Raw genomic sequence first — 17,417 nt, forward strand, 5'->3', positions numbered from 1 at the left:
CTTCTTTTTATATCTCCTAATAATGCCATCAGTATAGATGTCAAACAGTCCTGAAATAAAAAGACAACCTAATAGAACTCCACAATTTGTCATGAGGCCAAAGAATGGTTAAACAAATCTATCTTCTCAACTTGGTTCTACAAGTACGACCCTGCTGCACTGTGTCCTTTATTCACGGACTACAGAACAGAAGGGTATTGTAGTGAATAGTACCAGTTTGAGAGGTCAAGGAGAAACAATAAAGTTGCAATCCCATTGGTGTTGGGCTATCAAGCTGATAGAAACTGAATCAGTCTCATAACCTGACATATTACCAGACTGATATGGTTCCAAGTAAGCTGATTTTTTTTCCAGGAGCATCTGAATTTACAGAGCCATTGATTCATCAAGGACCTTTACTACAAATGGAACAAAATGAGAACTGAATCAGTCTCATAACCTGACATATTTCCAGACTGATATGGTTCCAAGTAAGCTGATTTTTTTTCCAGGAGTATCTGAATTTACAGAGCCATTGATTCATCAAGGACCTTTACTACAAATGGAACAAAATGAGGGCATGAATGCCTCATGAATTAAACTGATGACATTAAAAATGCTCCACATTTGACAAGCATCCAGAATTCCCAAGCAGTTCTCATGTTGAAGTTTCTAAAGAATGTCAGAATGTTATTTCCAAGTATTGACCCTGAAATTACCTCAATCAACAGAGACAATCCCCGTTATATCTCCATTGTAATCTAGTATTAGATGAATCCTTGGGGTGGATGATAGATTTCCCATGAATCAAAGTCCCTTCCATTCTCCCATATATAAATTTTGCTTTTCATTTATTCATATTCCTTTTTCTTTTCAGTTGTTTTTTTTCCTTAGTAAGTAAACTCATGTGCTTAATCACTGTTATGCATTCTAGTGAGAATGAGTCTACTCTATCAAGTATAAAAACCTTGATAAAACATGGTAAAAATGATATGAAATAGATTATCACCAGCAGCTTCATTTTGGTGTTAGCACGATGACGGAACCGGTTGTTATACCGGTGGAATCCCACCCCTGATTATATACAGATAACAATGACTGCCTTGCCAAATCACTCTTTTGCCCTTGGCTGCAGTAGTTAAAAACAAAATAGATCCATAAACAGTGCATTCTTGTCCTAATCCTTGACTCAACAAAAGTGTTTAAATATAGACATCAGTCTCATTTAGATGTTCGTTGCCCCTAAGCCTAACACTACATGAGGAGAATAGCAGTTTCTACCATTACACTCCAACTGATTCTACCTCATACTTTGAAAATATGAGGGATGCCCATGACAAATGTTTGTAGGCTGTCTCTATGAATTGGAAGAAATCATATTGTGAGAACCAGGGCCAGCACATGCAACTTGGTTTTCTTCCACACCATCTATAGAATAATTATGGAATGGTTTGTTTGTTTGTTTGTTTATTATTAAACTTCAATGCTGTGTTGCCTAGGTGTCTGAATGGTCATGGATCACTGCATTTCTAATGCCTTCTAAGGAGTATGGCTAACTCTTTTATTCTTCAGATAGAAAGAAGTAAGATTTTGAATTTTTCAGAATAGTGTGCAGGACAACAATTCATTGATAAAAGTGTGCATCAAGGAATCTGTTTTGACAGCTAAAGTATGAGTCTGTTTTAACTTAACAAAGAGATCTGCTTACAGTATTCAGAGTTATCTGCAGGATTGAACACTTTTGTCAAAGCAATGTTGTGCTGTTGTGTGCAAGTTCTGCAAGCTCTCCTTGCTCATATTTTCATGTGAAATGACAATGCCCATACATCATGCCAACACAATGCTTTAATTTCTCTCTTCCCATCCCACTCCACCCCCAATTCCTCTACATGGATTTCTCTGTAATTGTTTAAATCTTATGTAGAAGGATCTCTCTGTTATCACTCTTATCCTATTATTTTTAAGAAAATCAAAATACAATAAATTGTACCACTTAACAATCCGTTGCATTCCTCTAAGAATGTAGATTAGATTACAGATTAACAGAGTTGGAAGGGACCTTTTAGGTTATTTAGTCCAACCCTCCTCCCAAGCAGGAGACCCTACACCAGGGGCGGGCAAACTTTTTGGCTCGGGGGCCGCATTGACTTTTAAAATTTGACAGACGGGCCGGGTCAGCACAAGATTTTTTGGGAATTGCCCCCCTTTCCCCCCCCTCTTCTCCTCCTTCCCCTCCCCTCGGAGGCCCCCTGAGTCAGGAGTTGCTACCACTAGCGCGGCTCCAGTCCCGCATTGCCTCGGGAAGGGAAAGGCAAAAAGGAAGAGCCGCGGCAGTGCTTTGCAACGGCAGCAGCGGCACCGGAGGCTCAGGCTCAGTGGCTCCTGGTTTTGCCTTTTCCTTCCCAAGGACTGGAGCCGCGTGGAGCTGCGCCAGCGGTAGCAACTCCTGACAGCCCCAGCCGGACACCTGAGCGGAGCCCGGGCGGAACTGCCTGTTGCTGCTGCCGGAGCACCGCCGAGTCGCCTCTTCCAAGCAGCCTGCCCGCCTGCCAGGCTTCCCCTCCGCCGCACGGCTCGGGGCCAGGCGCGAGCGCCCGCGAGTTAAAAGGAAGCCGAAAGTTGCTGGGAAGTTGCTCGGGTTTCCGGGGCTTCCAGGCTTAAACTTTGCACAGGCAAAGTTTGCAGGCGGGAGCGTCTTCCCGCCGAGGAGCGGGAAGGGTTCCGCCCGGTGGGCGGGCGGGCGGTCTGCTTGGAGGAGGCGACCCGGCGGTGCTCTGGGTTTCCCCTCCACCGCGCGGCTCGGGGCCAGGTGCGAGTGCCCGTGAGGAAAAAGGAAGCCGCAAGTTGCTGGGAAGTTGCTCGGGTGCTGGGAGCAGGCTTTTAAAGTGCCGCCCGAGCAGGACCGCCGAGCCGGGAAATGGGGCACCAAGGCAGGGCAAGGCTCCACAAGCAGCGGCCTAGCTTTAGGTGGTTCCAAGCAGCCCGCTCCAAGCAGCCCGCCCGCCCACCGGGCGGAACCCTTCCTGCTCCTCGGCTGGAAGACGCTCCTGCCTGCAAACTTTGCCTTTGCAAAGTTTAAGCCTGAAGCCCCGGAAAAAAAAGGGGGATCGGCGGGGACTCACCTTCGGAGAGGTCGCACTCGAAGGTGATTTCGAACTCCCAGCCGAGGCCTTTGCAAAGTTCTTCTTTTCTTTCCTACCCCGAGAGCGCTCCGCACTGTTTTGCAGCTTTGGGGGCCACGCAGCGCAGGGCAATACGCCACGCCCAGCGATTTTTTTTCAGGGGCGGGCCGGATTGGACAGACCAACGGGCCGGATGTGGCCCGCGGGCCGTAGTTTGCCCACCCCTGCCCTACACCATTTCTGACAGATGGCAATCCAGTCTTTTCTTGAAGGCTTCCAGTGATAAAGCTCCTTCTGAAAGCAAGCTGTTCCATTGGTTGGTTGTTCTGTCAGAAAATTTCTCCTGATTTAGAGGATGAATCTCTCCTTGTTCAGTTTCTATTCATTATTTCTTGTCTGGCATTCAGGTGCTTTGGAAAATAGCTTGACCCACTGCTCTCTGTGGTAGCCCCTCAAATATTGAAACACTGCTATCATGTCTCCCCGGTCCTTCTTTTCACTAGACTAGCCATGCCCAGTTCTTGCAACCCAGTTCATTGTATGTTTTAGCCTCCAGTCCCCTAATCTCTTGGTTGCTCTTCTCTGCACTTTTTCTAGCGTCTCAGCATCTTTTTTATAGTGTGGTGACCAAAACTGGATGCAGTATTCTAGATGTAGTATTACTAAGGCTTTGTAGAGTGGTATTAGTATCTCATTTGATCTTGATTGTATCCCTCTGTTAATGCAATTTAGGATTGCATTGCCTTACAATGTGATTGGAAATACAATGACTCCTAACATCAGCTTCCTCCCTTTTTTCCTAATTTTTAGAAAAATTAGCTCAGCACTTTGCAATTATGTAATAGAAAAAATAGATTAGCCAAATAAATTGTTTCATCTATTGGATGTTTTCATAGTCACTGATCTTCTGTTTACTGTAGTGTATTCTGCATTGTGGAAGTCATGTATCCAGGAAACTTGAATACAGTCAACAGCAAATTCTATACATTCAAAGAATTTTATGAATAAGGTTCATAGAATTCTTTGAATGTATAGAATTTGCTGATGACTGTATTCAAGCAATGAGTTCACAAAAGTTCAGAAAAGTATCATGTGATTCTTTTAAAGTTTAAAGCAACTTTTAAAATTAGATCACTTTACTTCTTTAGTAATATTCTTTTTCACTTCCTTGTAGATTTATTCAGATTCTCTTTTTTCTCCTATTCTCCCTTTTATGGCTTCCCTTCATGTATACTGTCTCAAGTGTTAATTATTAGCATTTATTATTATAACATTTGTTAGATTTATATCCTGCCTTCTCTACAAAGTATAAAGTAGTTTATCAGGGGAAAATCCCTTTATCCCCATGCAAACTTCCTTTGAGGTGAATTAGGCTGGGGATGATTGGCCAAAGGTCATTCAGAGAGTTTCCATGGCAAAGATAAATATGAATAGCTATTTTACAAACGTTAATAACATTACTATAACAAGAAATTGATTTTTCTTCAGAAACCATTTTCATAATATCAAACTTACAAAGGTTATCTATAGTAAACAATCCCTTCTAAAAACAATTTCACCATTAATCACAGAAGTATTCCTGAATGATCTGGGTTTTATCCAGATTTATTTATAGTGACTTTGACACTTAACAGATCAAAACTGTCCTCTTTTTAGATGGTCTCTAGGTGTTAGTCCTGGGATATGAGGAGTTTCTGGGTCATCAAATTGGCAGCTTCTATGTCCTTCTTTGCCAGCTCACTATACTGGTAGGGTATCTGGTGACTGGCGTGAATCTTGTTCTTCCCGTTGAGCTTCAGGATCTATCTTATACTTTTGTTGTACTTGGCTGCTGGCTGTTGCTGTTTTCTTTGCCTCCTCATTGTGATTTCCATAGGTACCCAGTTATTTGTAGCTGGTCTGTGTATGCCTGCTATGTGGCCTGCTAGTAATTTCAGCCAATTGGTTTTAACTACTTTCCCTCCTCACTGTAAATATATGTCATAATGGATCAGTGAGTTGATATATCATTCAGTCTTAGCATACAACTTGATGACAACCATGCAGAGGAGGTGGCTGATGATAGTTTGCTGTGATTTGCTCTCAAGTTCTGCAACCACTTTGTACAGGTATTATTTGTCTTCTCTTTTTTCCGTATGTTCTCTGTTGTTGATCAGTGTGCGACATTGACATAAAGAGAGAAGATAATGGTGAATTAACAACCTGCGTATATTGAAAATCCCAAAACCCCCCCAGACCAAATTCTAAATTTCACAAGCAAGTACCCACTGCACAGAAAAGGAGTTGAATCCAGACCTTTTCATAAGAGCCAAAACAAACATTTTGATTTAGACCCAGCATATGAATGTGTAAGAAACCCGACCATTCAAACGGATCATTCAAATCCTTAAGATTTCTAAAATTCTAATAGAGACTGTTTCCCACTCATCTGCCCTCTGCCCCAATCTGGAAACTCCTGTCCTATCCCCCTTTACACATTTAGGTGTATGCCTAAGGAGAGGCCATCTTGTGCCCAATACAATAATCCTTATTTAACTATTTCATTTAGCAACAACATATATAATGGTGATGAAAAAGTAACTTTGTGACCAATCCTTACATTTATGACATTTACAGGTGTGTAAAGCAATCTGAACTAAGATCTTAAATACAGTTGTAGTTTCATTTAGTGATTACTCAGCTTAATAACTGAGTTGTTGTTCAATTGTGGTCACTAAACAAGAGCTACCTGTATTCTTTTCTACATAATGGATTTATATATAATAGGTGTCCTGCTGTATTTTCTTCTCACATTTGACATTAAAGGTTATTATGATGATTGATTTCCCTACATTCCTGTTCAAAACATTTTCCTACCCACATTTCCCAGCAACTATTACAATTAACCTGGAAAATATTTACTTTGCTTGGTTCAAACTGAAGACAAGTCAGATTATGTTTATTTTACATGTGTGTTGACATCAGAAGACCCAGATATACTGAGTTAGAATATTGGGAAACTATTAATACTCACAAAGCTGCTCACTGAAGAAGAGGAGTAGTTTTGCTCAGAGTAGTTGGATTTCGTGAATCATCTTTTACAGAAAAATAGACATGTAATCCTGAAATACTGAAAGTGTCAAAATTGGAGGAACCAAATGAGTAATTTTGTCAACCTAAGTCAGTATTAATCATAAGCACTGACTTCAGTTTGTATCATACTCCAGTTTGTATCAAACTTTATTAAAATGACTGTTCAAATTAGAGAATTAGGTGAGTCAAAGTATTCTAAATACTGGATGAGTGAGAATTTAAACACGGCCTTCAAAGATTATTGCTACTGTTTGTGGTGACTAAAGTGGTGGTAATTTCAGGAGAGAAAGTGTCTAAAACACCAATACTCTTAACTCCTCTGCATTCCAGGGGAATTAGTCATCCTAAGGAATGCTTCATCCCATATTATAACACATTACATATTAAATTTCTTGTTTGGCTGCCAATTCTAGTACAAAGGTAGAAATAAGCAATAAAAGATCACTTTGTTTTGTTACAGCCTCTTAGTTTCGTGCAAAGTGATTCATACTTCCGCATACTTTCACACACTTCCGCCATTCATTATCTGAATGTCAATTCCAATAAATTATCCTAGCAATCAACTCTATTGACCTGCATGCACATGGTAGCTGTGGAATTATAGGAAAGTAAAATAGAATTCATCACCAGTATGGTAGTGCGTACAGGTAGTCCTTGACATGCAACCACAATTGAGCCCAAAATTTCTGTTGCTAAGTGAGACAATTGTTAATTTTGCCCCATTCTTACCTTAGTTATAAAGTGAGTCACTGCAGCTGTAGTGTTAGTAATACAGTAATATAGTTAAGTGAAACTGGTTTCCCTATTGATTTTGCTTGTCAGAGGCTTGCAAATGTTGATCACATGACCCCAGGACACTGCAACTAACATAAATATGAGCCAGTTAGCAAGTGTGTGAATTTTGATCACATGAGCAGGATGCTGCAATGGTTGTAAATGTGAAAAAAGGTCATAAGTCACTTTTTAAAGTACTGTTGTAACAGTCACTAAATGAACTGTTGTTGGTCGAGAACTACCTGTACAAGTACTGCAGCTTACTACCATTGTCTGATAAACCTATCACAGACACTGATACAAGAAAGAGTCCAGAGTTCTTGATGTATGCTAAACCTAGAAATAGTTGTTCTAGTTTTCAGAGAACATGCTTATTTTTCAAACAAAAATATTCAGCTATATCAAGTTTTAGTAGTAGCCTTACTTTATGGAAGGCTTTCCCTGGGCGTGCACGTTTTTGAAGAAATGAAAGGATTCCTATTTTATTGAGCTATAGATCCAAGTGGGTCTGTGACCGGATATCTATGGAGATTCTCAGTCATCCAAGTCATGGTTGTCCCAAAGGAGCTTTTTCAAGAGGCAACTGGACTTTCTGTTTTTTCTTTGAAGACATTTCGCTTCTTATCCAAGAAGCTTCTTCAGGTGTGACTGAGGATGGTGGGGAATGGAAGGATTAAAAGGAGTATAAATCCTTACATTCCCCATCGTCCCAGTCAGAGCTGAAGCAGCTTCTTGGATGAGAAGCGGAACATCTTCAAAGAAAAAACAGAAAGTCCAGTTGCCTTTTGAAAAAGCATCTTTGTCACAGGATAGTTTTTAAACAAATGTATTACAGGTAGTCCTCAACTTATGAACACAATTGAGCCCAAAGTTTATGTTATGACTTTTCTTGATTCACCTTTGTTAACTGAATCACTGCAGTTGTTAAATTAGTAACAGGTTGTTAAGTGAAAATGTTTTCCCTATTAACTTTGCTTGTCAGAAGGTTGCAAAAGGTGATCACCTGACCCTGGGACACTGCAACTGTCATAAATATGAGTTGTCAAGCATTTGAATTTCAATCATGTGACCATTGGGATGCTGCAATGGTTGCAAGTGTGAAGAACAGTCTTAATTCATTTTTTTCAGTGCTGTTGTAACTAACTTGAATGCTCACTAAGCAAACTATTGTAAGTTGAGGATTACCTGCATACAAGTTCGCATTTTTTAATTATTACTTTGCTTTTGCCCTTCAAAGCCAACATCTTTCAGTGTTGCTTGAAATATTATTTAATAAATAATAAGCAAACAAACAATTCTCTCTTGAATACGACAATCTTCTTATCTATTCTGTACTTCCAAATGAAGGGGGTAAGTGCAAAGTCTAGTTAGTGGAAAGCTACCCATCTAGCATAATTAGGTTTATAATCAGGGGTGGGATGCTACTGGTTTGGCCCGGTTCTATAGAACCGGTAGCTCTGAGGAGCAGTGCACTGAACGGTTCAGTGCAATGACCTTTTGGTTGTTTGTTTGGCCCACCCGCCCGCCCGGGCTCTTGGCTGTCCTTTATTTCCTGCTTTTTCAACCTCAACTGCTTTGCATGGCACAGTTGAGGTTGAAAAAGCAGGAAAGAAGAAGCTTTTCAAATGCTGCGCAACTGCGTGCAGCGCTTGTCAGCTGTCCTGGTGGCACAGCTGATGTCTTTTTGCAAACATTCTGCATGCGCGCACGCAAAACGCAACTCTTACCAAACCGGTAGTAACACCAATTGAATCCCACCCCTGTTTTATAATCCATGGATAACAAAAATATAGACAAGCAGGAATTTGTGGGAACTAGCTAAAAAGCTAATAACACTTTGCTATCATCCAATGGTAATTGTTTCAGCCCTATTTTGTAGTTCTAGGAAAGTAAAATCTCCTCTGAATCCAAATGACTACTTATGACTTCATGGACACATCCATATGGTTTTCTTTATATGACCCTTTAAGGCAGGCTAGGTCAGAAAAAAGATTCCACAATTTTTAACTCTATTTTATTTAGATAGGCTTATAGTAATAAGTGCCTAACAGCATTTTCCTTTTCCTCTTCTTATATAGAAAGAGTTAAGCAGTGGTGGGATTCAACTTTTTTTACTATCAGTTCTGTGGGCGTGGCTTGGTCAGTGTGGCATGGCATGGCTTGGTGGGCATGGCAGGGGAAGGATACTGTAAAATCTCCATTTCCTACCCACTCCTGGGGGGAAGGTTATTGTAAAATCCCCAATCCCTCCCCACCCCACTAACCTGATTTCCAGCTCCGTTCTCCTGTGCAGGGCAACAAAAGAAGACCCAGCTGATCAGCTGGGACTTGGTAGGCAGAGAATAGATGGGGCGGGGCCAGTCAGAAGTGGTATTTGCTGGTTCTTTGAACTACTCAATTTTTTTGCTACCAGTTCTCCAGAACTGGTCAGAACCTGCTGAATACCACCTCTGGAGTTAAGGCAGATCCAGTTTGAGTTTCTTTCTACTATACTCTTCCTATACTGAACTTAAATGATACTTTACTAATAAAGTTGCATAAATTTTTCAAGGTTATACTTGTGATTCTTTTTTTTTTAACAAATTTTATTAATTTTTAAAGAACAATACACAAACAAACAAAACATAGGATGTAGTAACATAAAATATCTTTTCTAAAAAAACAAATAAAACATCTTATTTAAAAACAAAATAATTCCAAATTATCACATTTCTATACAAAGACAATTTAATATGTATATTTATCTTATCTGTTCAACTTCATATCTTTTCCCAACTTCTCTTTATTGCTCCCTTTCCTTCTATTTACTTGTATTTCTTTTGCCTTGAATTATATATATTCATTGTATATAGTTTCATTAGTTCTCTTCCACATCCTTTCAAACATAGACAAACATTACACAAAACATAAATACATAAAACTTCTTTTTGGAAAGTGGCTTACCCCAGGTTAAATCTTTTTGTACAGACATAAATCAAATTCGTGCTCACTTAATATACTATTTCATATCTTATTTAACATTCTATATTTTCTATATATTTTCTCTCTCCTATTCACTCTTTTAATTCTATTTTATTTATTTCATCTCGATTTAAATAATTATACTTACATCTTTTGTCCGTTCTCTTTCAATCATCTATTTATCCTTTCTTTCTAATACAATATTTCTCCTGTAAACACTGGTTGAAGTATGACAACTTTTTATCTTTCCCCTAAATTTAACACTTAAAATAATACATATTTTCCATACTGATTCTGCTTCGTACATTCTAAGTACTACATTTCAAAATAATAAAACAAGCAAATAATATTAAATTTAATAAGTAATAATAAAACAAAAAAAGGAATATTGAGTTTATGGTATAATAAGAACAATGTTTAATAGGAAATTAAACTCTATTATTAAATCTTAAACATTTTCTTAGCTTCCCTTTAATGCATTATTAACTCATATAATATTTTAATTTTCTAACTCAGTTTTAAATACTAATATCTACAATACAATCTTATGTACTTTTGCAGAATCATTTTTATAAAATTATATCTTACCCCTTATCTCTGTAAAAAACCTGTTTTTTAACATCTTGTTTAAAACCTTTATGACTTCTCTTTCCTTTTTCCCTTCCTTTCTTATCAATTCTAGCTTTTTGACCCCCCCATCTCTCAAATTTCACTCTCTTAGTCTTCCCTCTCTGTTGTATTTCTCTTTTCTGTTGCTTTCTGACATCATATCGATTTTTCATCTTATTTTTCTTGGTTGCTTTTTTAAGTCCTAAGTTCACCTTTTCCTTGCCCCGCTTTCGCTTTTCTTCCTCCACTAAGAGTATTTGTCCATTAAAGATGGCTTCTTCTTCTTCATCCCAGCCTTCCTGTCATTGTTGTATTTCTTGATAGGTAGAGATCGCCATTTCTAAAAAGTGGAAAATAGATCCAGAAGAGCCCTTGCCTTCTTGTTCCTCTTCTTTCAGTTTTTGAAATTCCATTTGTAATTCTTCAAAAGATAATGCCATTTTTTCTTTTTTTTTAAAACAGGCCAAATGTCTTTAATCTTTCAAGAAATAGTTCACAAAAATCCCAAAGTCACAAAGCAAAGCAAATCAGAGCAAACAGTTTCATTTAGCACTTTCTTCTTTCTATATTTTCTCTTCCTAGGGTAGAATTCAAATACACAGTTCCAAAGTAGTCTTCTAGAAGTCGTAATCTTTTATTTCTGATCTTATAAACTCAAAGCAGTCTCCTTCAGTACAATCTTAAAATAAGTCTTTATCTCTTCCCTTCCACTTATAGCAAATAAAAAGAATTTTAGGTTTTTAATTCCAATGTCCAGAAATCCTTTATCCCCTTGGCTTTAAATTTCAAGTTAGATTACCTTCTATGCCCAAGTAGGTTTTCCAGATTTCCATCTGTTTCTGTGAGAAGGGAGAGTGAAAGAAAAATAACTTTCCCTTTCCAGCTTTCTTCCGTCGCTTTTACAATCTTCTCTGGGAGACGATGTATCCTTCAAACGATTTAGTTTCCAGGGTGTTTAGAAGTTTCTTGTTGTCCCGGTTCAGCCAACACTTTCGCTTTCTCCTACTTCCTCCAGCACGAATCTTACCCGGCTGCAGGCTTCTTTGTGGCGGCCATTGCTGACCGCCGCTCCACCGCCTTGGGAAAAAGGGGTTTTGCCGGCTGAGGAGGGGGTTTGCGGAACCCCCAAACCCCAATCCGGATCCCCTCTCTCTTCGGTTGCCTCTACGGGGCAACCATATCCTCCAGATCCGTTTGGATTGGAGGCACCTCGGCAGCGAGCGCTGCAGGAATTGCGGAGAGTCGCGAATTCCAGCCGCCGCCGAAGCCTTGCAAAACCGGAAGCCCCAAGGTTATACTTGTGATTCTTACAGTTGGCAACAATGATTCCTTGAATTGTTTCCAGTTGGGATGTGCTTGTATGTATGTATTTATGCTGATAAAAAAATAAAGCTTCAGCTCTCTTGAGGGCTTAACATACTTAAAAGACAGACTGAATAAAAACATAAAATACCATGTTAAATAGTAAGGTGGTTGCTCAAAAACTAAAACAACATGTATTAAAATGCAATTAAAAACAGTTAAAAATCTTGGGAATATAGAAAGGTCTTCACCTGCATATGAAATAATGCTAGTGTGGGTGAGCCTTCTGGGGAGAGAATTCCATAAATTCTACAACAAAAAAGCTCTCCCCCTTATAAAGGATGCCACCTCCTTTGGGAAGGGGACTTAAAAGAGAGTGTCATCTGGCGATCGATCTTAAGGCTCCGGTACAGACTTACAGGAGAAGGTGTTCCTTCGCAGTCTGAAGTGAATGAAATATTCCAGAGTTCTTTGGAACATTCCTTTTCTAAATCATTATATTCTGTACATTTCTAGTATGAAACTGTCAAGAACTGGTCACTTTGGCATTCCCAGAGAAATAATAGGATATATATTCTTCAAGGGCAAGGTTGTCAAACTCAAGGCCTGGGGGCTAGATCCAGCCCATGGGGTGCTTAGATCTGACCTGCAGGGCCGCCCTGGAAACAGCAAAGGACTGACCGTGGTGCTTCTGCCAGCAAAAACAGAGCTCAGGAGGCCAACATGCGATCCTCACAAGCTTTTTTTTCACTGGCAAAGGGTTGCAGGAGGACATCACAGCTGAAAACAGAGCTCGGAGCCCGTTTTCACTGGCAGAGCACTCAGGCTACTAGAGGTGCTCCTGAAATGAGTGATGTCCAGCTGGCCCCAGCCCCCACAGCCCCCGAGGTCAAACACAACCCTGATGTGGGCCTCAATGAAATCAAGTTGACACCCTGTTCTAGGGCATTATATAAGATCCTTCCTGATATTACTGTGACTTTTACCAATCTTTCTCTTTATTTTAGTAATGTGACTTTGGGGAGAATATAGGTAAGTTTACTATATGGCAGCAGTCCCCAAACTTTTTGGCACCAGGAATCAGTTTCATGGAAGACAAATTTTCCATGGACCAGGGTGGTGAGGGAATGGTTTCAGTTTCGCTCAAATGCCTGCCACTCATCTCCAACTGTGTGGCCCAGTTCCTAACAGGCCATGGATCAGTACCAGGGTTTGCTAACCCCTGCTATATGATATGAAATAATAAAAAAGAATAAAAATAAAATTTATTGTTGAACACAAAAAAATCAATTGAAATGTCTTTTTCTCTTTTCTTAATAATATTCCAAGCTTGCTATTAATAAATCAATGCTTACGCTTGAATAAAGGTCTTTATCATTTAGTAATTTATATTAATTGTCTTTTAAATTGTATTATTATTTAAACCAATCACTCTGGGCAGTGGGAGGTGCACTTATTTGGGTAAAATTCCAGAGCTTGTCTCTGACACATATTTCTATCCCAACCTCACAATTTCTTATCTTCTTGGCTAATGGTTGAAGGTGTTGGCCCCCTCATTGAATCAAATACTGTGCTAAATTTTAATAGATTATTAACTGCTTGTTGTTGAATTGCCTTGTGTATATGCTAGCATAAAAATGTTTACTACGTTTCCTATAAATTTTAGTGCTTATTATTTAATTGTTGTATATCTTTTGGTCAAAATATTATTTATTATATAATATTGATTGGGCAATAATTATACTTTCATTTTCCGAGTTCCACAATGCAGCAAGCTGTTTAATAATTTAATAGCTTAACAGCTGCTATAATAGCTGTTTAATAGTTAACTTCCTGACAAAACGTGCTGGAGAAGCCTACTTATAATAATCCATATGAAGTACTGTAGATATGTAGAAGCTAGCTTGTCACATTTTTGATTGACACAACTATCACAATAGGAAACTGATGAATCATTTCATTCTAATAATGCCTGAGTCATCATTTTTCATGACAGCATTTAGGAGAGTCTTGTCAAAAAATGGATCATCAGTGAGCAATCTTTTAGTATCCCAGGATTTGTAAGGCTCTCAATAGCCTTAGTAAGAATGATTACATCATCCAAGTGGCCCTTCACTATGCAAAGGAAATGGGTTTTATTTCCTTTTTTTTCCCTTCCTCATGTTTTTTTAGTGGGTGATGGCTTTCCTTTGTTTCTGTGTTAAATCTAGTGTAAGATTTTTTAAAGTTTTCATTTATTTATCTATCAATTTTAGCCAATATTTGATATATGACTCCAAGAAGAAACACATCCAAAACAACTACAATTATTTGTTCCATTAAAAGGAATGATACCCAAATACTTTATTTAGGAATGAAAACTTTACAATTACCAGAAGTTCTTAGTTTTAAAGGAAGTGAGAACTGATTTGATGTGGCACTTAAAAACACCAGGTGAGATACTGCGAATACTTGTCCCATCTTAGGCACAAAGCCAGCTGAATGACCTTTAGCCAGTCACTCCCTCTTAGTTCTGGGAAGAAGGCAAAATAAAATGTTGCTAAGAAAACTGCATGGATTTATCTTTTCATTTCTTAAAGTTAGGACTGATTTGAAGGCACATGTGTGCATTCATGTATACTCACAAAATAGACACACAAGGACAAGTTTGGTGTGGAGGAAATCAAATGAGCATTATTAAAAGACCCAGAGCCATAATAGTTTGGGATAATAGCAGAAATACTTAAGTGGTTATAAGTGTTTCTAGTACATGCAAATCAAAGCCTTAGTCTCTAGCATCTTTATGTTCAAGAGCAATAGCAAAGCAACTCTTAAGCAGATTACATAATTACTGCATATAATTTCAGAATTATTTTGCCAAACAGGAATGCAAGGTGAGCTAATTGGGCAGTGTTAATCCAGGTTAACAGGAAATTTAGCCCTTTTAGCAAACAGGATTTTTTAAATCAGTGTTTTAATTCTAGGTGCCTTCCTTCCCTGATGCTGTTTGGACAGGCTGATGCTCTACTACAGGGGTCTTCAAACTTGACAGCTTTAAGACTTGTGGACTTTAACTCCCAGAATTCCTCCTCCAGTCATGTTAGCTCAGGAATTATGGATGTTGAAGTCCACAGGTCTTAAACTTGCCAAGCTTGAACACCTTGCTCTATTACAAAGTGGACTTTCATGATAAGCCCAATGTTAACCTAGTGTGGAGCCAGAGCATTTGAAAGTGGGATGCACAGGAACTGTCTTTAAGAAAGAGAGCTGGTTTTCTGCACAACTGTCAGGTCAACAGTCTTTCCCCTCAAAAGATAATTGCAAAAGAAGTTGGATGTTCTCAAAGTGCTGTGTCAAAGCACATTAATAGAAAGTTATGTGGAAGGGAAAAGTGTGGAAGAAAAAGGATGACTGCAGCCTGGAGGATTGTCAGGAAAAGGCCACTCAAAAGTGTTGGGGACTTTCACAAGGAGTGGACTGAGGCTGGAGTCAGTGCATCAAGAGCCACCACACACAGACGGATCCTGGACATGGCCTTCAAATGCGTATTCCTCTTGTCAAGCCGCTCCTGAACAACAAACAACATCAGAAGCGTTTTACTTGGGCTAAAGAAAAACAGAACTGGTCTGTTGCTCAGTGGTTCAAAGCCCTCCTTTCTGATGAAATCAACTTTTGCATCTCATTTGGAAACCAAGGACCCAGAGTCTGGAGGAAGAATGGAGAAGCACACACTGCAAGATGCTTGAAGTCCAGTGTGAAGTTTGCAGTCTGTGTTGATTTGGGGAGCCATGTCATCTGCTGGTGTTGGTCCACTGTGCTTCATTAAGTCCAGGGTCAACGCAGCCGTCTACCAGGAGATTTTGGAGCACTTCATGCTTCCTTCCACACACGAGCTTTATGGGGATGCCGACTTCATTTTCCAGCAGGACTTGGCACCTGCCCACACTGCCAAAAGCACCAAAACCTGGTTCAATGACCGTGGGATTACTGTGCTTGATTGGCCAGCAAACTTGCCTGACCTGAACCCCATAGAGAATCTATGGGGCATTGCCAAGAGTAAGATGAGAGACATGAGACCGAACAATGCAGAAGAGCTGAAGGCCGCTATTGAAGCATCCTGGTCTTCCATAACACCTCAGCAGTGCCACAGGCTGATAGCTTCCATGCCACACTGCATTGAGGCAGTAATTTCTGCAAAAGGGGCCCAAACCAAGTACTGAGTACATATGCGTGCTTATACTTTTCAGAGGTCCGATATTGTTCTATGTACAATTCTTGTTTTATTGATTGCATGTAATATTCTAATTTTTTGAGATTGTGGATTTGGGGTTTTCATGAGCTGTAAACCATAAACATCACAATTATGACAAATCACGGCTTGAACTATCTTGCTTTGTATGTAGTGAGTCTATCTCATATATTGGTTCCACCTTTTAAGTTGCATTACTGAAATAAATGAACTTTTGCACAATATTCTAATTTTTTGAGTTTCACCTGTAGTGTGCAGTTCTGATAATTTAAAATGAATGGAACACAAATGGAAATGAAACAGGTTCAAAGAGGGGCACTAAGGGTGCTGTCAGCCTTGCACAGTAGTCCAGATAGAAAGCATGCCCAAATTAACTAATTTTACTTTATTGTAAAGTTACATTAATCAAATCTTGCAAATCTGAAAGTGTATTTCTCCATTGTCAAAACTAGAAAGGATCCCTTCTGTGATATTAACCATGCCTCATTGCTTCTGCAAGCTAAGCTGCCCCTTATCCCATCATCCCCCTAGCTGTGACCCCTCTCCCTGTCTCTCAAGTTCGTTCTTACATATCATTACAGGTAATAAGTGAACTGAACGTTAAATCTTTATGAAAACTCGTTGGATGAAATGGGTTCATTTAGCATGAGAAGGCTGAAGGAAAATATGATTGAAAGTAACAGAAAATTGTCAAATAGATAGTTCTTTATCATCCCAGAAAATAGGTTGTGGCATAATGAATTTTAATTACAGGAAGGTAGACCCTGCTTGATCTTTCTTTAAATAAATTAAATTCTGATACATAAGTGCAAGTTGCAGTTTCTCAGAGAAATAATCACAATAGCATTTGTATATGTGGAATTGATATAGGCATTTTATGGCTGAAATTCATACCCCTAAGGCTGAGCCAAAGTTAAAATAGTTTTAATATTATTCTATGTAAAATGATATTAATATAGAATAAGATTTATTATGCAGCAAAATTTGACAATGAAGTCATTGAAATAAGAAAACCAGCAGTCAATAAATACATCACCGACTTCATAGAGAAATAATGAAAGCCTTGGAAAAGATACTCAGATGTAGGGTTGTGTTTGTAGCTACGAAGTTCAAAATTATGCAGGCAATGATTTTCCCTCTGATAGTGTATGGAACTTAAAGTTGAGTTTGGAAGAAGGATAGAAAGTGTATTGATGCTTTCAAAATGTGATGTTGGAGAAAATTTCTGACAATACCAGGAAAGCCACTCCCCCGCTTAATAACTGAGAAATAACTAATTAATAATAAAACAAATAACTAGTTATCATATTTTGGACATATTAAAAGACTAGTAAAGTTATGAAAATCTATCATAAGATACTTTCGTATTT

At 38.9% G+C, this 17,417-nt stretch overlaps 2 long non-coding RNA genes across 2 annotated transcripts in view; one reads left to right on the forward strand and one right to left on the reverse strand.

The window, feature by feature from the left end:
* Positions 1–17,417, forward strand: part of LOC148132516 (uncharacterized) — a 70,520-nt gene that overhangs the window by 42,719 nt on the left and 10,384 nt on the right. The window lies entirely within an intron of this gene.
* LOC148132518 (uncharacterized) lies at positions 4,651–7,012 on the reverse strand. The gene is made up of 3 exons (XR_015747356.1): positions 6,903–7,012; positions 6,115–6,210; positions 4,651–5,241 (listed from the first exon to the last, which is right to left on the reverse strand). It is a non-coding gene; the product is annotated as an uncharacterized LOC148132518 (long non-coding RNA).

This window comes from Notechis scutatus, chromosome 2 (genome assembly GCF_049901735.1).
Source record: "Notechis scutatus isolate UNSWTSFEM ecotype Mainland chromosome 2, rNotScu1.2, whole genome shotgun sequence".
Taxonomy (NCBI): Eukaryota; Metazoa; Chordata; class Lepidosauria; order Squamata; family Elapidae; genus Notechis; species Notechis scutatus.